This window comes from Portunus trituberculatus, chromosome 47, assembly GCF_017591435.1.
Source record: "Portunus trituberculatus isolate SZX2019 chromosome 47, ASM1759143v1, whole genome shotgun sequence".
NCBI lineage: Eukaryota > Metazoa > Arthropoda > Malacostraca > Decapoda > Portunidae > Portunus > Portunus trituberculatus.
In genome coordinates, this window is record NC_059301.1 from 5407487 (window position 1) to 5432486 (window position 25000).

General features: G+C 40.2%; 1 protein-coding gene across 1 annotated transcript in view; it reads right to left on the bottom strand.

Annotated features, from left to right (window-relative positions):
- The window catches only part of LOC123520520 (PDF receptor-like), a 194879-nt gene that overhangs the window by 41127 nt on the left and 128752 nt on the right, over positions 1-25000 (bottom strand). The window lies entirely within an intron of this gene.

Here is a 25000-nt window from a genome sequence, read left to right on the forward strand (position 1 = left end):
GGAGGAGGGGAGGCATGCAGTTAGCAAGATCAGTAGAACAGTTAGCATGAAAATAGCGATAAAAGAGAGCAAAAGATGCAACATTCCAGCAGTAAGAAAGAAGCTGAAGGCAGTCAGAGGACAGGAGTTGATGAGAAGGACGGATAAGGCCCTTGTACAGAGTTAACACTTGGAGGGGCGAGAAAAACTGGCGGAGACGCCTCAGAACGCCTAGCTTCATAGAAACTGTTTTAGCAAGAGATGAGATGTGAAGTTTCCAGTTTAGACTATAAATAAAGGACAGACCGAGGATGTTCAATGTAGATGGGGACAGTTGAGTGTCATTGATGAAGAGGGATAGTTATCTGGAAGGTTGTGTCGAAATGATAGATGGAGGAATTGAGTTTTGGAGGCATTGAAAACTACTAGATTTTCTCTTTTCCAATCAAAAATCTTAGAAAGATCAGAAGTCAGGCGTTCGGTGGCGTTCCTGCGTGATCTGTTGACTTCCTAAAGAGTTGGTCGTCTCTGAGAAAACGTGGAAAAGTGAAGAGTGGTATCATCAGGAAGTCATTAGATCACGCAGGGACGCCACAGAACGCCTGACTTCTGATTTTTCTAAGATTTTTATTGGGGCAGAGAAAACTTAGTAGTGTTCAATGCCTCAAAAACTCAATTCCTCCATCTATCAACTCGACACAACCTTCCAGACAACTATCTCCTCTTCTTTAGTGACACTCAACTGTTTCCCTCTTCGACACTGAATACTCTCGGCCTGTCCTTTACCCATAATCTTAAATGGAAACTTAACATCTCATCTCTTGCTAAAACAGTTAGGCGTTCAGCAGAGTCTCCGCCAGTTTTTCTCGCCCTTCCAACTGCTAACTCTGTACAAGGGCCTTATCCGTCATCGCATGGAGTACTCTTCGCATGTTTGGGGGGGATTCCACTCTCACAGTTTTATTAAATAGGATGGAATGAAAAGCTTTTCGTCTCATCAACTCCCATCTGACTGTTTTCAGTCTCTTTCTCGCCGCCTAAATGTTGCATCTCTCTATCTTTTATCGCTATTTTCATGCTAACTGTTCTATTGATCTTGCTAACTAAATGCCTCCCCTCCTCCTGTGGCCTCGCTGCACAGGGCCTTCTTCTTCCTCTCATCCTTATTCTGTCAACTCTAACGCAAGAGTTAACCAGTATTCTCAATCATGCATACCTTTCTCTGGTAAACTCTGGAACTCCCTGCCTGCTTCTGTATTTCCATCTTCCTACGGCTTGACTTCTTTTAAGAGAGAGGTCTCAAGACATTTGTCCCTGAATTCTGGACTTTTAAGGAAACTGGCAACCCAGTGGGCCTTCTTTTTCTATTTTTCGTTGTCTCTGACCAGTTGCCCCTCCTGCTTAAAAAAAAGAGTGGATAGGGCAAGAAGTTTGGTTAAGATCATTAATGAATAATAAAAAGAGAGTGGGTGACAGGACAGAACCCTGAGGAACACCACTGTTAATAGATTTAGGAAAAGAACAGTGGCTGTCTACCACTTCTACAATAAAATGGTCGGAAAGGAAACTTGAGATAAAGTTACAGAGAGAAGAATAGAAACCGCAGAAGGGCAATTATAAAATCAAAGCTTTGTGCCAGACTCTATCAAAAACTTTTGATATGTCTAACGCGACAGCAAAACTCTCACCGAAATCTCTTAAAGCGAATGACCAAGACTGAGTAAGGAAAGCCAGAAGATCATCAGTAATGTGACATTGACGGAAGCCATACTGGTTATCAGAGAGAAGATTGTGAAGTGACATATCTAAGAATTGTCCTATTGAGGATAGATTAAATAAAAACTTTAGATAAACAAGAAATTAAACCTGGTAAGCTGAGGGATTAGAACGGTCACCTTTTATAGGAACAGGCTGAATGCAGGCAAACTTCCAGCAAGAAGGAAAGTAGAAGTAAATAGACACAGCTGAAAGAGTTTGGCCAGGCATGGTGCAAGCACGGAAGCACAGTTTTTGAGAACAATAAGAGAAACCCCATCAGGTCCATAAGCCTTCCGAGGGTTTAGGCCAGCGAGGGCATGGAAAACATCATTACGAAGAACTTTAATTGTAGGCATGAACTAGTCAGAGGGAGAAGGAGAGGGAGGGACAGGCCCAGAATCATCCAAGGTGGATTTGTTAGCAAAGATTTTGAAGAACAGTTCAGCTTTAGAGACAGATGTGATGGCAGTGGTGCCATCAGGATGAAATAAAGGAGGGAAAGATGAGAAGTAAAGTTATTGGAGATGTTTTTAGCCAGATGCCAGAAGTCTTGAGGGGAGTTAGAGTTTGAAAGATTTTGATATTTTCTATTTTTGAAGGAGTGTTTGGCAAGTTGAAGAACAGACTTGGCATGATTCCATGCAGAAATATAAAGTGCATGAGGTTCAGGTGATGGAAGGCTCAAGTACCTTTTGTGGTATAGTCAGAGGAGTTAGGGGAGAGATAGACAACACAGATAAATTTAATTAGAGATTCACTAATGAGTTGAAGCCAGATGGTGGAAAACTCGGAAGAGCAGTTAAAATCGTTGCGGAGATAGACACAACATCCAGTTTTGGAACGAAACTGAGGATAGAGAAAGTAGGAGGAACAGAAAAGCTGGGCTACTTTCAGTTGTCTCAGCTGTGTTTTGGTGAGGAAAAGAATATGAAATTTAATGGAGGAGAGGTGGTGTTCTGCAGACCGAAAATTAGATCTAAGACCGCGAATGTTGCAAAAGTTAATGAAAAAAAAGTTGAGGGAAGTGTCAAGACATTTGGCTCGCTACCTGAAGATTAGTCAGACCTGGGGACATTTCTGGTGGCCTCCCCAGAAGGTTACTCTGAAGCTGGATAAGGAGTCGCCATTTTATTTTAATTTTGAGTGAAAGAAGTGTGTGTAATGAGTGCATGTAATTTTGTGGGAAGGAGGAGAGTTGTCTTTAGACGGCAGGCTGTGACTACCACCTTGAGTTGTGAGACACAAAGGGAAACTTTCATCGAGATCACAACTAGCTTTAATGGAAGCTTCACAGCACCCCCAGAACTGATCCAGACCAGAATTGGTTTGGAACAGAACTAATGCTATTAGACCTCGCTGGGAGTAAATTATTGTTTTGTTATGTGTCTACTACCTCCTCCTTTCTGAATCGTTATATTTGATGATGGTGTGAGTGAATGAGTGTGTGGTGTGAGGTGTGGTTATAGTTATGTTGCAGTGTGGAGAAAGGATGAAGAGGAAAAGGAAAAGAAAATGTAAGTTATGCAAGTAGAGGACGAAAAATGTAGAATTGAATAAAAAATAAAATAAAGGAACTCACAAGAAAGTAATAACATATGGGAAAGGAAAGGAAGAAGAAAAGGAGGAGAGATGAAAATGAAGGAAGAAATGAAGATGCAAGAACAAGAAGAAAAAAGAGAAAGAGCAAAAAGAAAATTAAAGAAAGAAGAAGGAAAAGGGAAGGAGAGGGAGTAAGAGGAGGAGGAGGAGAAGAAGAAGAGGAGGAGGAGGAGGAGGAGGAGGAGGAGGAGGAGGAGGAGGAGGAGGAGGAGGAAAACGATGACAAGGAAAAAATGAAGACAAAAAAGCTTAGTTTCCACTGATTTGCTCGGTATACATTTTTGACCACTTGTTCAATGTTTTTTAGTTTCATTTTGTCTCCTTATATGTGCAAGGCACGTTTTGGTAAGTTATGCTTGCAGAGAACTTGACCAGTAGTTAGGAATCAATCGAACGAGAAAGAGAAACTCGTGATTCTCAGTCTTTCATCTCTCGCAGAATTCTTAGAAAAAGGTCGTCTATTCGAGGCGCTGCGTCTAATACAAGTTTGTTGATTGCTTTGAAGATTACGTTGTCACAAGAACCGAAATATTTATGAAGTTTCCTTGGGTGTGAGCTGGAAAGCTGATCGCTATACCGAGCTATTCTATATGAATACAGAAGCAAAATATACAATAAAGGATATTAGCCACTTTGTTATGCATGTGCCGGCAGTTCTATGCAATAAGAATTGCACTGCTGATCGTCATTTAACAAACTAATTGTGGAATACTTGAAGGTTCATTTTCTAGTACTACGCTAAGAATATTTCAGGATTTTGTCTTACCCTGTTATTTATGTTACTGATTTTTTTTTCTTCTTTTGTTTGGCTTACAGTTCCGATTATTATTATTTTTTTTTTTTTTACTATTTTTTCGTACAGTATAACACTTGTTTTTCTTTCTTTGTCATTCCCATCCTTAACTCCCCCATCCTTCCCCCCCGCAATATTTTTAAAGCTTTTTCGTGTGTTGTATGAGGTATATCAGATTGACATCTGGGTCGCAGAAGGACTCACGCTTTAGGAGTCCACTCTGAAACGTTGATAAATATATTCCGGGACTGATGTGCGTCAAGAGGCATTGAGGGAGGTGTCTTTCCAATTACTTTTGGTGAGAAGTGTCCATAATTTATCAAACCCCTGTAAACAAAAGATTTTTCTTTGATGATATTTACGTTACGGTAATAACTTGAAACGAACTCGAGTCCATTAGCATATTCATCAGTGTTCAGATCCATGATGAAAACGGTATATAGATTATTTTCTCTTAATTGTTATTCTCTCTAATATTTTGTTGTTTTTTTCATATTAGTACCAAAGAACTGAGGATCAAAACGCTGTCCTCTCCTCATAACATCTCAAATTTTACATTCTTGAAAAAAAAAAGTACATACTGTTAGTGAGATCTCAGAAAGGAATGTGCTAGATCAAAGGAGAGACACTGCTGGTCCCTGTTCTTGGCGAGGAGTGAACGGAACAACTTGGTATGGTTTAACCTCAAAAACATTACAAAATATATAACCATGAATTATGAACATCTACCAAGTGTAAGTGGTAGCTAAAAATAAACACTGGACATTGTACAATATGAAGCGGCTGGAGGAACAGGCAATCACTGGTCACGTCCATCCCACACTAAGGCATGAGACGAATTGGGCAACTGAAAGAGAAACACGAGCTTGGAATGCACCAACTAGTCTTTTACTAGTCAGCGTGTAGGAGCAGAAGAGATGGAAATCTTGCCTTTTATATCCTTGCTTAATAGAATAACTGTTCAGCTCCAGTGTCTGTGTGTGATGTGAAAGGCGAGAAACATGGCATGAGATGTGTTGCCTGAACAGTTTTGGGGCCTCATATATCCAAGACGTTGTTAATTGCAGTGAAACAAAGAGTCCAGTGAAATGCCAGCCTTACCTGTGGCACAAAAATAGTATTCATCATCACAGCATGGCAGCGTATAATGATGCCACAGTTTCCGTTACTAAGATAATGCGCCAAGTTTGTGCATTTTTGGCATATTTTTGTTGGGATACACTTTCTCATAAAAACAGAACTAAGAAAAGAAAAATACTTCTTCTCATATAAGGAAAAAAGATCAGGGCCAAATTTTTCTTTGAAGTCTGGATGAAGGCTTTATTTATTAACTTGAACCCAGACTTAAACTTAGATATCACCGAAGTCGAGGAGGGAAACTTTCTCGAAATTTCGACAAAACATTTGATAGATTTGAAAGTTTGACCTTCAGAACACAGTATATCGTGGAAATAAATATGTTTACAATAATTTGACCAAAATTTTGGGTATGTAGTATACTGTTAACTATTGTTCCTAATTTTGGGCGGGTGGTACACTAACTTCTGTTGCGACCTACAGATGGAGGGCCTCTTCACTCTCTCCTTCTCGAGAAAAGCAGCTGATTCAGAGATACGACCTATGGCTATGAGCGTAGGCCGGACGCTTGTACAGAACAGACTGCAGATTGCAACTACCTCAAGCAGTAGTGAACTGGGAATAAATGGTCTATAAATATAGAAGATGACACGCTGATTGGCAGGACTTAGCTTTTCGTTTTTGTTTCTTGTTGGTATTCTGATTACTGATTTTTTATTTCAGCAACTCCGGGCAATTCTTCCCATTGTAAATATAGATAAACGCACTTACAAGGAAAGTCAGTAGTACTTTGTAAGACCTTATTCTGTGAATATTAGCTTTCGAAATCACAATCTGAACCCACACAAGTTATCTTATTGAGCTAAGAAGACGCCATAACATTGAAAGAATCTGTGTCGCGACTCTAGACACAAACCGAGGAAAGATTGATTAACATACAAGATGGAGTTCACGAAAGCGCAACAGACTTTTGGTTGTATGGGAGGAGATAACAATTTTGGTTTTGTTAACAGATTCAATCACTGTCGTCTGACGAAATCTTCGGCGGGCGGTCTAGCAACTGTCAGGTGAACAAGACAGCGCGGCACCACTGCAAGACTAAGTGGGTTGGCAGCTTCAAGTCGAGCTTTCTTTCTTGTCAATCCTCGCTGGGATTATCTGTCACTCATGTCACGTGTACCTACCTAGGGGCTGCTGTACCATGCTGTATGTGTGTGTGTGTGTGTGTGTGTGGGGAGAGAGAGAGAGAGAGAGAGAGAGAGAGAGAGAGAGAGAGAGAGAGAGAGAGATTATATTCATTAGTAAAAGTGAGTACCATTAAGAATACATATGAATTTCTCCAAATAGCTTTGTGTCTTGGTCTTGCTGGTGGCTTTGCCTTCCTTGCAATGGCCTGCGTCCCTTCCCCCTCCCAGGAATTATGTATGAATAATACGATGTGCGGAATGGAAATCAGAGAAGCTCGATTGCAATTAACTTATTTTAAAGAATTTCCAAGTGAAAGTTTGGAATGAAATTTTCTCAGGTGGATTCATTATCGCCTTTTTTTTTTCTTTTTTACTTATTTTCCATTTCACCGGATGTTTGTCATGAGCGAAAATGAAAGAAACAGTAATTGACGATAATAGCTTTCACACTTCCACTGCAGGGACAGTTTAGGTCAATTATGCCGAAGTTTATGGTGATAACCGCTGCCGCGAAAAACAACTGTGATGACTGGCTGGGAGAGAGAGAGAGAGAGAGAGAGAGAGAGAGAGAGAGAGAGAGAGAGAGATGGTCAGTGAAGCGGGGAGACACTGGATATTGAAAAGAAGGAGAGGAAAAGTGAGTGAAGGCAAGGAGCAGATGGGATTGTAAGAGATAAAGAAGGAAGAATGTAAGAGATAAAGAAGGAAGATATGGCAAGTGAAACGAGTTTGATGTCGATAAGAAAGACAGAGAGAGAGAGAGAGAGAGAGAGAGAGAGAGAGAGAGAGAGAGAGAGAGAGAGAGAGAGAGAGAGAGAGAGAGAGAAAATTACTAATGAATGTGAAAAATTCGATTCTTAATCAATATTATTCTCTTCCAGCTATTTTTCTTTATCCACGCAAGAGAGAAAAAAAAGAAAGAAAGAAAGAGCTGTGTGAACACTGAAAATAAAAAAAATAATGGTTCAATCAGGCAACTTAAACTGGCTACACTTTTTTTATACAACCACCACCACCACCAACATCAACAACACCACCACCACCACCACCACCACCACCACCACCACCACCACCACCACCACCACCACCACCACCACCACCACCACCACCACCACCACCACCACCACCACCACCACCACCACCACCACCACCACCGCCGCCGCCGCCGTTAACAATATGATAGAAATGTGTGATTTCACTTCCTCCAACCCCTGCTGCTGCTGCTGCTGCTGCTGCTGCTGCTGCCCTTCGTCTTTATCTCTCTCTCTCTCTCTCTCTCTCTCTCTCTCTCTCTCTCTCTCTCTCTCTCTCTCTCTCTCTCTCTCTCTCTCTCTCTCTCTCTCTCTCTCTCTCTCTCTCTCTCTCTCTCTCTCTCTCTCTCTCTCTCTCTCTCTCTCTCTCTCTCTCTCTCTCTCTCTCTCTCTCTACTTTTCCTTTGTTCTTCCTCCGTGCATCTCTTTCTGTAATCAACTCCACTAAGACACTCCACTTTCTTATTCATTTCTTTACTGCTCTTTTTTTCCTCCTTTCCCCCTTTTGCATTTGCTCTCAAGGTGTCCTTTCTTTCTCCCTTGAAGTTTTTACCACACTCTTAGTCTGTCCATTCTTTATTCCATTATTCTGTATTTGTCATTTCCTGCCTCGCCTGTCCTGGCTGTAATTGTTTTCCTGTTATCCCTTGTTTATTAATTATTGGTGGTTTTCATATATTTCTTTTTTACTTTCTCAAATCTTGCGTCGTTTGTTCCTAAGACTTAAGACGGAATGTGATTTAGAAAGGTGTTGTGTAGGAAAGTTGGCCATGGTGTGTGTGTGATTCGTAATATTCAATGAGGGGAGAAATTTGCTCAGAAGTATTTCAACAAAGACGGAGAACAAAAGGCACTCCTCTTATATCATTAGTAGTGCGAGAGAATGCTAGATGTCTGCTGTGTGTGCTTAAGGTCAAGTATTTTGTTCCCAGTTCTTACTTGTTTCAAGAAGGAAAAGAAATAAGTCTCGAGTTAATTCACTGGGAGGAGGAGGTGGAGGAGGAGGAGGAGGAGGAGGAAATGCTTGTTGCCTTAGTCTGCCAAATGCTTGTTCCCGTGTAGGTTTTTCTTGAATCTTTTTTCTCCAATCATCACTTATTCGTTCAGGAGCAGCGATCCGGTAGAGCTACACTTTAATGAAAGCTGCCTTGATGGAATGGTCTTTGCAGTCTGCAGTCTTCCTGGGTGATGGCTTTCCCTCTACTGAATGTGGTTAAGGGGGCAGTATATAACCAGCTCAAATTCCCGCAGCTTTTCACGTAGCAGTTTAAAAAGAAGCAGAGAAGGAAGAATAAAGAGCACCATAATGGAAATTAAAAATTATATGAACTAAATACAGCAATAATGTTATGTAACGGCAAGTATAATTGTTTAAGAATGTGAGTTCATTGCGAGGGTTCGTAAAACATAAGAGACTTGTTCCTTGGTTAACCATTATGTACTCTGTTTCTGCTGTCTCTCAGGACAGTTAAAACAAAATTGGGAAATTGTCAGTGTAAAGTCGGTGTAGTTTCCGACTGAATATCGGTGCCCAGCGACTGGAGAAATCAGTCGCAAAACAAGACCAACATGTTGGTCTTGTTCAGTCGATTTGCGACGTTATTGATGTTGTGACGTCACGGAGTAAGCTTTTGAAATGTGATGTCGATGTAGAGAAGATGCTAGAGTTGGTTAGGGAAAAAGAACATATCTGGGACCCCAGAAATTAATTATACAATAAAGAGAGGTTGCGCAAATCGTCGTTCGACGAAATAGCTGCCACTCTACAAGAACTGTTTCCCTCAATGCAGGGTGTTGTTGGAGGTGAGGATTGAAGACTTGTCAGGATTCAATTTGATCGCAATTGTGCAGTCTTCTTAAGATTAGTGTGGTAGGCACTCCTCACTTTCCTTCCTCTTAGCCAGGGACGTATCCACATGCAATTTCTTTTCTGTTGACTCTTCCGGTACGCCAAAAGAAAAGCAACCACCGCTTCAGCATCGTCACTGGAGGAAGACATCTTGGCGGGTAGCTGTTTGTTTACAATCACTTCCCGACAAGGCGCTAACTAGTTGATCCTTTCCAGTCGCTATGTGTGACGTTTTTCGACTAGAAGGGCCCAGTTAATACATCTATCGACTTGCAATTTCAGTCTCAAATTGACAGGTGTGAACCCGCCTTTACATTGACGAGACTATGAGAGAATATATGGTTGTGAATTATCCCCCCCTCCTCTCAGCCTTTCAATAAAGTAATCCCGGTGTTTCGTTCCCATCCTGCACACTTACATTATTATTTACACACTGGTCATTTTTGTTCTTTGTTTCGTAATTTCTTTTAATAGTATGCAATTCATGGCTTTTAGTTTTGACAAGAAATTATTTTCAATTTCACTTGTTTAATCTGTTACTGGTAAATCTTTTACATTTCTCTTACACCATTTTGTTTGAAGTAGTGAATTTCACGGCGTAGAGTATCGCTAACCAATTTGTGCCACAGCGCGGCGAATAGTTAAACAATCACATCTGAATGACTTGCCTCGTGCCAGCCTCGTTCATCATGCCCTGGCCAAGAATTAAGGGTGCATGAATGCCTGTGAGGGTGATGCCATCGATTTCTGCATCACCGCCTCTCAAAAATAAGAGAAAAATAGTTGATCACCAACTGACACTAATTAAAGTTAAGAATGGAACGGGAGGCTAGGACAGCATTTAGACTGATGTTAGTTAGACCTATGTGAATGTGTAAACAGTACCATGTAATGAAGGGCAGATGACTAATCGGTGCATCAGCAACCACTGAGAGAGGGCACTAGACCTTCCCCACTAAGGCACGAGTCGCAAGTGGCCCTGACAGTTGTGCAGGGCGGCATCCTCAGAGATTGTTGGTTGGTTCACGGGATATGATTACACAAACCACCATACACGTAGCCACTCACTCACCTCCCTGTGTAACCACCGTGTTAAGGGTTGTGATATCTGCACGTAACGACTGGGAGATTTTTTTTTCTTCCGTGCTAGTGTTGGTGTTTTGCCGATTTCTATTATAATATCATGCAAATGAAGATTGGGAGGCATGGCGGTGTGAACAACATTGGGCAGGACAGTTTGTATCGCTCCCACACATATTATCCAGTGCGGCAGTTTTACAGATTTTCCTGTGGTGAAACACATCATTTAATCAGAGAGAAAGGAAATGTTTGATGAAATATTTAAAAATCAGTTTAACTATTATTGATTGCACAGATAGTACTAATTTAAGTATTGGCATTGCCAGCTGATAACAATAGAATGGAAATAAAAACGATACGTTTATTTTTATCGAAATAAAAAAAATATAGAAACTGGATGAGGTTCGACAGTGAGCTAGCGTTGATGGAATTCCTCCCCACAATGACGGCCTCCCAACGCCCCATTTCTTCCTCATCGTCAGACCCATTGTGCCGCCACTCTTTGTTGCCGTGTGTGTGTGTGTGTGTGTGTGTGTGTGTGTGTGTGTGTGTGTGTGTGTGTGTGTGTGTGTGTGTGTGTGTGTGTGTGTGTATGACTCAACGGAATTTAGATATTTGCGTTGAGAGGTACTTCTTTCCAATACCTCTACGATGTGTGGACTGGCAATCCGTGTCATACAATTGTCATGGCTTGTAATGCACATTTTGTAGGCTCCCAATGAGATGCTTTTTTATGTAAGAGGGGAAAGCTGGCAAAGGCAACATTAAAAGAGAAATAAGGCCCACTAAGTTGACAGTCCCATTTCAGGTCCGAGAGAGTTAGCAGAGTTGTATTTCGAAAGATTTTTGACATTTTCTATTAATGGAGTGTTTGGTAAGGCCAAGAACAGACTTGGCATGATTCTGTGCTGAAGTATAAAGCACATGAGATTCAGGTGATGGAAAGCTCACATATCTTTTGGGGCAACGTCTTTACGTATAGCGTGAGAATAGGCTGTTAAGTTAATGTTTATAAGGTTTAGGTTGAGAAAAAAGAGTGAGGAATGAACGCCTCCATGTCAGACACTATCACCTCTGTTATGCGCTCAGCGCGCAAAGATGGATCTCAGATACGGAAACAGTAACCATTCTCCGGAAAATCAGCATATTACCTCCTCAGATCTCCCAAACTGGCAGAGGAGAAGCGCCAAAGACACCTCTACTTTTTGGGCTCCTGAGGAGGGAGGGATTGGAGAAATAGGACAAGATACAGATATTAGATTGTAATCGGAGGAGCCCAACGGAGAAGAGAGGATAACATCATAAGCAGAAGGATTAGAGATAAGGAAATGGCAAAGAATGCTGGGTGTATCTCAAAGATAGTCAGGAATACGAGTAGGGTGTTGCACCGGTTGCTGTATGCCATGAAGTATAGCAAAGTTGGGTGAGCTTTCTTCAAATCAAGTGAGTGATGAAGTACAATCACATTGAATTCTAAGTAGTGTATTCAATAAATCTTATTTTCCGATGATCGTCGCTACTTGAATTAAGAAAGTAGAATTAAGTTGATTTAGTTGATTTTGGGTTAAGAATTTTTCTTTCTCTCATTCATGGTTTATTGCCTTCATTTTACTTTTTAAGTCCACAAGTGATAAATAAAATAATATAAAATGTTCAAGCACTATTAATTTTGTCTTTATCTCAAAGAATCTACGTTTTTGTGACACACACACACACACACACACACACACACACACACACACACACACACACACACACACACACACACACACACACACACACACACACACACACACACACACACACACACACACACACACACACACACACACACACACATTCTCTCTCTCTCTCTCTCTCTCTCTCTCTCTCTCTCTCTCTGTAACGGTAGCTTTAGTAACGACAACGATAATAACAGCAACAGCATTAACAAAAACAAATCAACAAAAACAAATACAAGTAAGCCACACTGTAGCTATAGCGGCGGCATGTCGTCAGCATTAATGGCAGCAGCAACAATGATAATACCATCAGGCGCAGCAGTAATAAGAACAGCAGCAACAACAACAACAACAACAACAACAACAACAACAACAACAAGAAAGACAACGGAGACAGAGACGAGACTAAGTAGCCACACACAAGTAGTAGCAGCAGCAATGTAGCATGTCAAAATGATATTCCTGGTTGCATTTGATAAAGTGTGCACATAATCGTAGCACATTGACGAGTAATTGAAAATGGGGAAATATCAAGGTAACTATTTCCATAGTTTTCTTTGGGATGATGACGATGATGATGATGATGATTAGAGAGAGAGAGAGAGAGAGAGAGAGAGAGAGAGAGAGAGAGAGATAAGGGGAAAGTGATATTTTCTTTCCCCTTAAAACTTCCCAAGTTGCGGGCTTGCTGTCCTCCCACCACCGTCTTGAGCCACGTGCCGCTTTCTTTAGGAGTTGCGAAAAAGGGAACCTCACGTAATTTGCTCACCATTGAAAAGTTTTCTTAATTTACCGAATCTACATTAAGCAGAAAGAATAGTCCTTTAGTGTGCAGCGAGCACTCTCGGGACGAGATGCGGAGCGATAACCTCAGAGTTGAATATGAAAGCAGCAGCTGTCCATTCTGTCTCTACATGAAAGGGATGAGTAAATGTGGATCGTGTTGCCGACAAGTATGTTCGAACTTTTGTTTTGTTTTATACTGTAATTTTATAATGCAGCAGGTGCATATTAGTGTGTGTGGTGAGGAAGAAAATTTGAAGCAGGGACATGGAATACACTGCACATGATTTTATTAAATGATGGGAAATAAAATTCGTAATTGAATTCAAACTTATGAAACTGCATTTAACGCAAAATTCATATGGTTATTTTCCAATTAAAGCATAACCAATGAAAGAGATAATTGATTTGATATCATGAAAGAGTGAACAGAATACAATAACATTTCATACAATTTCCATGGAAGAGAACTCAGAACAAGGCAAGTAATGTCAGATCTTATTTTTTGGTAGCATCCGTGGCATCTATTTTCAGGGAACAGATGATCTCATTCTTTCACGTGACATTCCAAAGCCAATGTTAAATGCTCTCATGAATTTTAATGTATGTAATGACAAATCAAGATTTTATTCATACACTGCTCATTTCGTGGTGTGAAGTAAGCACAATGTCACGAGGGCAAGAGATTCATGGTTTGTTTTCCATATGCTTGTGTTGGCACATTATGAAGATATATGCAACCGCTAACAACAGAACACTGACAACATACACATGACACAGGCGGTAATGTGACCTAATTCTTGGAGTGAGAAAAACGTGTCACATTAGCTCTCCATTTCTGTTTTGTTTGTCCGTCTTTCTACTTGCCTGTCAAAATAACTTTTTCTTTTGTGCGTATATCTCGTGTCTTTCTTTTTTTTATTTATATATTTGCAGGCTCTCTCTCTCTCTCTCTCTCTCTCTCTCTCTCTCTCTCTCTCTCTCTCTCTCTCTCTCTCTCTCTCTCTCTCTCTCTCTCTCTCTCTCTCTCTCTCTCTCTCTCTCTCTCTCTCTCTCTCTCTCTCTGTGTGTGTGTGTGTGTGTGTGTGTGTATGTATGTAATTCACCATCAGTGATTGCGTGAATTATATATTTTTTCCAAGCAGATCACTCAAGTTCTGTCATTGTTCAAGTTAATGTATTGTTATGCTTTTGTCGCAGTAATCGTCTGTAATGATCTCGTAAGGCAGACGAGGCAAACGCCAGCGATATCTGAAGGCAACCCACACGAGTGTTTTTTCTTTTTTTTTTCCCCCTCTGCATTAGTGTGAGTGTATTTCATAACGGCACTGATGCTCTGCTCCACATTACTTCATCGATCGTGAGATTCAATTCCAGTGAGTGCCTTATTATTATTATTATTATTATTATTATTATTATTATTATTATTATTGTTGTTGTTGTTGTTGTTGTTGTTGTTGTTGTTGTTGTTGTTGTTGTTGCCGTTGTTGTTGTTGTTATCACCATCATCATAATAATAATAATCATCATCATCATTATCATTATCATCGTCATCATCATCATCATCATCATTATCATTATCATTTTCATCTTTTCACGATTGTACCTTTTATTGTGATCAGAATGTAGAAAGCCGGGAGTCAGTCTTGTAAGACTAAAGTGATTCCTCAGCTGAACCTAAACAGTTTCTTTTTCCGTCATGCCTACGTTGTTGTAAAGCGATAATCAAGTAGAAATGAAACACCTAAGAAAGAGGAAGGTAACAAGAATAAATAGATGAAGAAGACAGTAAGAAGTAGAAGAATAAATGAAGGCAGAAGATGAGACACGAGAAAGAGTTGTTTTATCCCAAGTATTAATTGTGCACTGCGATTTGAGTTCACATTATAATGTGACATAATCTGAGATATTTGATGGTGGAATTTGAGTCAAGAGAGAGTTATCAAGTTTTCGTGGTTTTTCGTTGTTGCCGGAAGATCGTATGGGGTAAATATAATTAAATAATATAATTAAGTAATATCTAAAAAAAGAAAAAAAGAAACTTAAATGCGTACCATTGAACCAATAAAAGCTGTCTTGAAAATTTGAGACGCAACATGATCGTGCAACTTGCAAGCACGAAATCTACGTCCTCATGTTAGTCAGGCTTTAAGTGTTGAGTCGAGAGGCACTAAAGAATTTAAGAGCGTCCCGTGTCGTAGTCGATGACACGATGCACTGGATTCAAACGTTTTTTTTTTTTTTTTCACGTAACGTAGTATAGTTCTACCTTAAGTACGTTTCTACTACGATAGCTTTACCGTTTTTAGTGGCAGTGTAATCGTAACTGTTTTGCGTTATAGTATCTCAAACTGGTCTTTACAGCGTCCTTCTGCAAAGTTCCTGCCGCACAATATAAATATTAGCGAGTAAACTCTGCCTTGCACTTCCTACTTTATATACTTTTAGTGCCTTGTTTCCTTTCCCCTGCACTGAGTTCCTCCACCTCCATCACCCAGCAGTAGCGCGGTTGTCTTTATCATATTGCTTTTGATTTTTAGTGTAAACAAACTCAGGTTGCTCTATCATAAGAAAGCCTCGCCACTGGTGACTCGTTGCTACTCAAAGAGAGGATGACGGGCCTGGAGCCCTGGGCTCCATTTTCAACAGAAGGACCACAACACATATCGCTTCTAAATGTCATGAACTCCAAGTGTAAACAGATATTATTGCACCCGACAACTTTCTTAACTCGCTTTTCTTTCTTTCATTTCCAGCGCGTACAGGAAATATTTCCTGAGCTGGTGTGGCAAGGAGAGACTTTCGTCATCTCTGCGTGCACTCTCCATGCAAGGTAACGTGATATTTGTGTGTATTTCGTTTGTTATTCATCTATTTCACCAGTCCGCAATCCGCAATGCTGCTTTCCGCTTTAATCAACAGCTGTAAAGTAATAGTTTTTGAAAATGAACATCAAACACGTCCTACATATTACATTATAGTAACTCCGACTAGTCCTTTTAAGACTATTTCTACAGATAAATTTGTCATTAAGATCAAAGCACTAATCTTGTGTCTCTTGGCTTAATGAGTAACGTGGGGACGGAAGAAGGGATACCAACACCTCTGTAATAATTGTTGTTTAAAGGAAGCAACAGGAAAAGACAGAGCGGTCCAAACAGTTACGAATCGCACTTCTGGGAAGAACCTGAAGTAGCGATGTAAAGCAATGGCTTCCTGACTCGCTAATGATCCTAAATATTAAGTTAAGAGGATCAATGAAGGAACAACCAAATTAAAATGGACAGACACGCTCGTACAGAACTACAGTAAAGCAAGTGCGAAGCTGCCGAAGTGAACACTTGTCAGTAAATTGCTAGTAATGGCTCTACTACTACTACTACTGCCACTGCCACTGCCACTGCTGCCACTACTACCACTACTACCACTACTACCACCACTACACCACCACCACACTACACTACTAATAATAATAATAATAATAATAATAATAATAATAATGCCACCACCACCACCACCACTGCCACCACTGCCACCACCACTCACTGCTGCTGCCACCACCACCACCACCACCACCACCACCACCACCACCACCACCACCACCACCACCACCACCACCACACACTGCCACCACCACCACCGCTGCCACCACCACCACCACCACCACCACCACCACCACCACCACACACCACCACCACCACCACCACCACCACCACCACCACCACCACCACCACCACCACCACCACCACCACCAATCACCACCACCACCACCACCACCACCACCACCACCACCACCACCACCACCACCACCACCACCACCACTACCACTACTACTACTACTACTACTACTACTACTACTACCTGTACCACACCATCCACTTCACTACTACTACTACTTCTACTAGCTACTACTACTACTACTACTACTACTACTACTACTAATAATAATAATAATAATAATAATAATGATAATAATAACATTGATAATAATACGTCTACTACTAATAATACTACACTACTACTACCACGACCTCTACCACTAACACTACTCCTGCTTCCACTACTTCTACCATATAGATCAGTCAGAAAAACACTTAACGTTAAAAAAGAAAAACGTTTAGTCAAGCCACAGTGAACGAGAGAAGGAGCGATGAAGGACAGAGAGTGCGCAGGAAGAGCAAAAGCGTCAGCACCATACCTGAAGCAGGGCTGGGTTAGGGGCCCTCTAAAATCTACGAATCTGGAAGGAGGGAGGAGTAGAGTTAATCCCTAGAGAAGAGCGGAGGGTCTTGAAAGGGAGGTGAGAGTGGGAATAAAAAGAAAAAGAGGGATCATGATGATGAAGGTGAAGACTTGTGTTGGATTCACCGCCCTTACTTTTATTACAATCAACTAATTGCTACTGCAGATCATATTCACACACACTTTCACTTTATTATTATCTCTCTCTCTCTCTCTCTCTCTCTCTCTCTCTCTCTCTCTCTCTCTCTCTCTCTCTCTCTCTCTCTCTCTCTCTCTCTCTCTCTCTCTCTCTCTCTCTCTCTCTCTCTCTCTCTCTCTCTCTCTCTCTCTCTCACACACACACACACACACACACACACGGAAAAGAAAGAAAGCATCTATCTTTCATGCTGTGGTAATGTTATAAAGAAGCTGATGCACTAATAGCAAGATTTAATGCCAAAGTGTATGAGCAATAGCAAAGTCACGCATAATAAGTACGTACAAACCACCTGCTATTTCTGCTCCTCGGGAAACGTATAGTGGTGGGCAGAGAGAGAGTGATCTGAGTAAACCTGTTGCCCTCACTTCCCTTGTGTTTTGCGTCTTCCCTTCATCCTCTCCCTTTCACTGCTCTTTGGGACATCTTTTCTTAATGACTAGTTACGCTGAGACGTCTTGCTACACTGCCACCTCCAAACATTTTGCTGGCTGGAAATTACAAAATGTATTCTTTACGCCCTTCTAGTCGTGTGAATTGTGGTATATCGTAGTGAAAGAACTAAAGCATCTGATTAGCTAACGTTCTCGAAAAAAAATATAATGAATAATAGTGTAATAGTAAATCGTAAAATTTAATATAAATAAAAAAAAAAAAATCAACGCAGTGGAAATGGGCTATGTTACCAGACTTCCCACCAAGACAATACCGACCAGAGGCAAGGCACATCTCATTCCAAAGTCACAGGACACACCTTGAGCCTCTGAATATTGCATCGTGTGTGTGGAAACTGAAGGTTGACGGTTCTGAAGGGTTTTGTGTCTTGCTGTGTACGATTTTGTGAGAATTCTGCGCTTATGCCAGAAAGACAGACAGAGAGAGAGAGAGAGAGAGAGAGAATGTGTGTGTGTGTGTGTGTGTGTGTGTGTGTGTGTGTGTGTGTGTGTGTGTGTGTGTGTGTGTGTGTGTGTGTGTGTGTGTGTGTGTGTGTGTGTGTGTGTGTGTGTGTGTGTGTGTGTGTGTGTGTGTGTGTGTGTGTGTGTGTAAAGAGAAATAGTTTTCTAACGAGTAACTATTTACTCTTTTCTCTTCTGCGCTCGCATCCAAGAAGTCTATTTTCGTCACTCTTCACGTTCACTGTTTAAGAATGGAGAATTTTTCCCTTTCCTTACATTTCTTCACCTGAGGATTGCCCGCCAAAGTTTACTCGAGGCAGCCTATCTGTTAATATCAATACTCTCTCTCTCTCTCTCTCTCTCTCTCTCTCTCTCTCTCTCTCTCTCTCTCTCTCTCTCTCTCTCTCTCTCTCTCTCTCTCTCTCTCTCTCTCTCTCTCTCTCTCTCTCTCTCTCTCTCTCTCTCTCTCTCTCTCTCTCTCTCTCTCTCTCTCTCTCTCTCTCTCTCTCTCTCTCTCTCTCTCTCTCTCTCTCTCTCTCTCTCTCTCTCTCTCTCTCTCTCTCTCTCTCTCTCTCTCTCTCTCTATATATATATATATATATATATATATATATATATATATATATATATATATATATATATATATATATATGTGTGTGTGTGTGTGTGTGTGTGTGTGTGTGTGTGTGTGTGTGTGTGTGTGTGTGTGTGTGTGTATATATATATATATATATATATATATATATATATATATATATATATATATATATATATATATATATATATATATATATATATATATATATATATATATATATATATATATATATATATATATATATATATATATATATATATATATATATATATATATATATATATTTTTTTTTTTTTTTTTCTTTTACGTAGGGAAGAGGGCCAGCCAAGGGCAAAAAAAAGAAAGTTAGTAAAAAGGCCCACTTGAGCGCTGGCTCTCCAAAGAGTTCAAAAGTGCCAAAACCGTCAGCCAGAATTAGGGGAGCAAATGCCTCGATACCTCCCTCTTAAAAGAAGACAAGTTGTAGGAATTCGGAAATACAGATGCAGGGAGGGAGTTCCAGAGTTTACCAGTGAAAGGGATGAATGATTGAGCGTACTGGTTAACTCTTGCATTAGAGAGTTGGACAGAATAGGGATGAGAGGAAGAAGAAAGCCTTGTGCAGCGTGGCCGCAGGAGGAGGGAGGCATGCAGTTAGCAAGATCAGTAGAACAGTTACCATGAAAATAGCGATAAAATATAGAAAGGGATGCAACATTTCGGCGGTGAGAAAGAGACTGAAGACAGTTAGTCAGAGGAGGGAGTTGATGAGACGAAGAGCTTTCGATTCCACCCTATCAAGCAAAGCTGTGTGACTGGAACCCCCAAACATGCGAAGAGTACTCCATACAGGGACGGATAAGGCCCTTATACAGAGTAAGCAGTTGGAGGGCGAGAAAAACTGTCGGAGACGCCTCAGAACACCTAATTTCATAGAAGCTGTTTTAGCAAGAGATGAGATGTGAAGTTTCCAGTTAAGATTATGAGCAAAGGACAGACCGAGGATATTCATTGTGGAAGAGGAGACAGTTGAGTGTCATTGAAGAAGAGGGATAGTTGTCTGGAAGGTTGTGTCGAGTTGATAGATGGAGGAATTGAGTTTTGAGGCATTGAAAACTACTAGATTTTCTCTGCCCCAATCGGAAATCTTAGAAAGATCGGAAGTCAGGCGTTCCGTGGCGTCCCCGCGTGATCTGTTGATTTCCTGAAGGGTTGGACGTCTCTGAAAGAACGTGGAAAGATGTAGGGTGGTATCATCAGCGTAGGAGTGGATAGGGCAAGAAGTTTGGTTAAGAAGGTCATTAATGAATAATAGAAAGAGAGTGGGTGACAGGACAGAACCCTGAGGAACACCACTATTAATAGGTTTAGGAGAAGAACAGTAGCCGTCTACCACAGCAGCAATAGAGCGGTCGGAAAGGAAACTTGAGATAAAGTTGCAGAGAGAAGGATAGAAGCCGTAGGAGGGCAGTTTTGAAATCAAAGCTTTATGCCAGACTCTATCAAAAGCTTTTGATATGTCTAACGCAACAGCAAAAGTTTCACCGAAATCTCTAAAAGAGGATGACCAAGACTCAGTAAGGAAAGCCAGAAGATCACCAGTAGAGCGACCTTGACGGAAGCCATACTGGCGATCAGACAGAAGATTGTGAAGTGACAGATGTTTGAGAATCTTCCTATTCAGGATAGATTCAAAAACTTTAGACAAGCAAGAGATTAAAGCTATAGGACGGTAGTTTGAGGGGTTAGAACGGTCACCCTTTTTAGGAACAGGCTGAATGTAGGCGAACTTCCAGCAGGAAGGAAAGGTAGAAGTCGATAGACAAAGTTGGAAGAGTTTGGCCAGGCAAGGTGCAAGCACAGAAGCACAGTTTTTGAGAACAATAGGAGGGACCCCATCAGGTCCATAAGCCTTCCGAGGGTTTAGGCCAGCAAGGGCATGGAAAACATCATTACGAAGAATTTTGATTGTAGACATGAAATAGTCAGAGGGAGGAGGAGAGGGAGGACAAGCCCAGAATCGTCCAAGGTGGAGTTGTGAGCAAAGGTTTGAGAAAAGAGTTCAGCTTTAGAGACAGAAGAGATGGCAGTGGTGCCATCAGGATGAAATAAAGGAGGAAAGATGAAGAAGTGAAGTTATTTGAGATGTTTTTGGCTAGATGCCAGAAGTCACGAGGAGAGTTTGAGTTTGAAAGATTTTGACATTTCCTATTTATGAAAGAGTGTTTGGCAAGTTGAAGAACAGACTTGGCATGATTCCGGGCAGAGATATAAAGTGCATGAGATTCAGGAGATGGAAGGCTCAAGTACCTTTTGTGGGCAACCTCTCTATCATGTATAGCACGAGAACAGGCTGAGTTAAACCAAGGTTTAGAAGGTTTAGGTTGAGAAAAGAATGAGGAATGTACGCCTCCATGCCAGATACTAACACCTCTGTTATGCGTTCAGCACAAAGAGATGGGTCTCTGACACGGAAGCAATAATCATTCCAGGAAAATCAGCATAATACCTCCTCAGGTCCCCCAACTGGCAGAGGCAAAACGCCAGAGGCACCTTCGCTTTGGGGATCCTGCGGAGGGATTGGAAAAATAGGACAAGATACAGAAATGAGATTGTGATCGGAGGAGCCCAACGGAGATGAAAGGGTGACAGCATAAGCAGAAGGGTTAGAGGTGAGGAAGAGATCAAGAATGTTGGGCGTGTCTCCAAGACGGTCAGGAATACGAGTAGGGTGTTGCACCAGTTGCTCTAGGTCATGGAGGATAGCAAAGTTGAAGGCTAGTTCACCAGGGTGGTCAGTGAAGGGAGAGGAAAGCCAAAGCTGGTGGTGAACATTGAAATCTCCAAGAATGGAAATCTCAGCGAAAGGGTAGAGGGACAGAATGTGCTCCACTTTAGAAGTTAAGTAGTCGAAGAAATTACTATAGTCAGAAGAGTTAGGGAGAGATAAACAGCACAGATGAATTTAGTTTGAGAGTGACTGTTAAGTCGTAGCCAGATGGTGGAAAATTCGGAAGACTCAAGAGCGTGGGCACGAGAGCAAGTTAAGTCGTTGCGTACATAGACGCAACATCCAGCTTTGGAATGAAAATGAGAATAGAGAAAGTATATATATATATATATATATATATATATATATATATATATATATATATATATATATATATATATATATATATATATATATATATATATATATATATATATATATATATATATATATATATATATATATATATATATATATATATATATATATATATGTGTGTGTGTGTGTGTGTGTGTGTGTGTGTGTGTGTGTGTGTGTGTGTGTGTGTGTATATATATATATATATATATATATATATATATATATATATATATATATATATATATATATATATATATATATATATATATATATATATATATATATATATATATATATATATATATATATATATATATATATATATATATATATATATATATATATATATATATATATATATATATATATATATATATATATATATATATATATATATATATATATATATATATATATATATATATATATATATATATATATATATATATATATATATATATATATATATATATATATATATATGTGTGTGTGTGTGTGTGTGTGTGTGTGTGTGTGTGTGTGTGTGTGTGTGTGTGTGTGTGTGTGTGTGTGTGTGTGTGTGTGTGTGTGTGTGTGTTCACCATTTAATTCATTCATGTTTAAGTAAGTGGATTCTTTTATGTCAGAGAAGTTCACATATACTTGGACACTTGCCAAGCATTCTGGCGGACTCCTCTCCTTTCCAGTACTTGGATTCTTTTTATCGCAGGGACGCCACAGAACACCTGACTTGTGATCTTTCTAAGATTTCTGATTGTGGCAAAGAAATTTTAGTGGTGTTCAATGCCTCGAATATTCAATAATTTCTCCATCTATTAAATTAATATAACTTTCCAGACAACTATTCCATCTTCTTAAATAAAACTTAAGGGACCCCCCCGTCTTCTATACTGCATATCTTCGGTCTGTCCTTTACTTTTAATCTAAATTGAAAACTTCATATCTCTTCCCTTGCTAAAAAAAAAATAATAAAAAAAAAAACAGGTTCTCTTAACTTAGCCGCTCTGAATCGTTTCCGACAGTTTTCTCGCCTTTCCCTCCCGCCACCCCAGCTGTTAACTCTGTACAAGAAACTTATCCGGAAATGTATGGAGTAAATTTTCTCATATATGGGGTAGGTTCCATTCACGCAGTTTTATTAGATAGCCTGGCATCAAAAGCATTTTGTCTTATCAACTCCGATCCTCTGAGTGAGTATCTTCAATCTCTTTTTCACCGCCGAAATGTTGCATCTCTTGCTATCTTTTACCGCTATTTTCATGCTAAGTGTTCTACTGATCTTGCCAACTGCATGCCTCGCCTCCTCCTGCGGCCTCGCTACACAAGGTTTTCTTCTTCCTGTCACCTATACTCTGTCCAACACTCTAATGCAAGAGTTAACCAGTGCTATGAATCATTCATACTTTTCTCTCGTAAACTCTGGAACTCCTTACCTGCTTCTTTTTTTTCCAACTGCCAATGACTTAACTTTATTTAACAAGTAGGTTTCAAGACATTTATCTCCTTTTTTTGGGGGGTAACTCTCTCGGACCTACAAAGGGACTAGCAACTTAGAGGATTTTTTTTTATTTGTTTTATGTTGCCCTAGATCAGTTTTCCTCTCACATAAAAAAAAAAATCATAACTTGCGGATATGACGGAAAAGTCTTTGTTATCTAAAAGTCTTAGCTTGCATTTTTGCTTTCGTTTACTGTTGATCTGCAAGGTCTTGCGGATATGACAGGAACTGTTTATTTCTTTAGGCAGATTCAGTTTGTTATTTTATCTCTATGACATGCATTCTCGCTTCCATTTACTGTAGATATTAGATCTTGTGGATATAACAACGATTTCTTAATTCTTGTGTCAGTTTCAGGTTTTTTACTTTATGTCTGGAGTGGTTCGAGAAGGACGCTCTCAAGAATGCCAACAAAAATTGGACACCACTCATCTAAACAATACTCAGAGAAAAGCTCTTTTAGCGTTATTTACATAGTTTGTGGATGTTTTCCATGATGTCTAAAGTTGCATATTGGCAGCTGTTCCGGCGAGGTAGTAGTAACTATGGCTTTGTGGAGGGAAACAGTGATGGGACAGGCGAGAGACGTACTCGGAATTAAAGGGAATTGATTTCGTCGTTCGAAACTGTTATTCCTGAATGGGTTTGGGAGTCTCTCTCTCTCTCTCTCTCTCTCTCTCTCTCTCTCTCTCTCTCTCTCTCTCTCTCTCTCTCTCTCTCTCTCTCTCTCTCTAATCCTAAATTACTCATGAATAATGAAATCAGTTTTATCATATCTCGTGTATAACATGGATTCCTTTGAAAAAAAATACAAAAATATTATCTTAAACGGAATGAACATCCCTTCTGGCGTGTGTGTGTGTGTGTGTGTGTGTGTGTGTGTGTGTGTGTGTGTGTGTGTGTGTGTGTGTGTGTGTGTGTGTGTGTGTGTGTGTGTGTGTGTGTGTGTGTGTGTGTGTGTGTGTGTGTGTGTGTGTGTGTGTGTGTCCTTTCGTTGTTAAGTGAGGCCTTGAAATCAATGTCTTTTATTTCCCCATTGACACAGATGTTTAGTCTGCAGCAATTTCTTCCTTCAGAGGCACGGTGAAATATTGAGACTAATGGTACCAGGATCGCCAAAGTCATTCTGTATTTCCAGCTTTGTTTCTGTGATACAAATGAATTAAACAAAAATCCTCATATACTTGGTTTTACGTCTTGCTTTCTATTTTCTTGATTCACATGCATCTCGGCATTAACTTTTCGCAAAACAATCTTGTTAAGAGCTAGTGGGCCCGGGTGTGTCTTAGTGTTGTGTCCAAGCGGCACCCTTGGCTGAGTGTGCTCCTGTGCTGACACTCAAAGTTGCCAAGCGAATCTTATAGCTCAGAGAAATGCCTTTACAAGTTTTCCCCCATCTTTCCGTTTATTTCATTACTTGAGTTTGTTATCTGAAAAGTGCGCTCACCTCCACTCCACTAACTTTTTGAATTTATTTTAATAATTTCTAAACTCGAGCCTTCAGGCGAGTAAACGCACTCCATTTTCAGGTGATGTCGACATTTTAATGACTCGCGAAACTAGACAAACTGAGGAAAGCCGTAATAGAGAGATGGAAAATT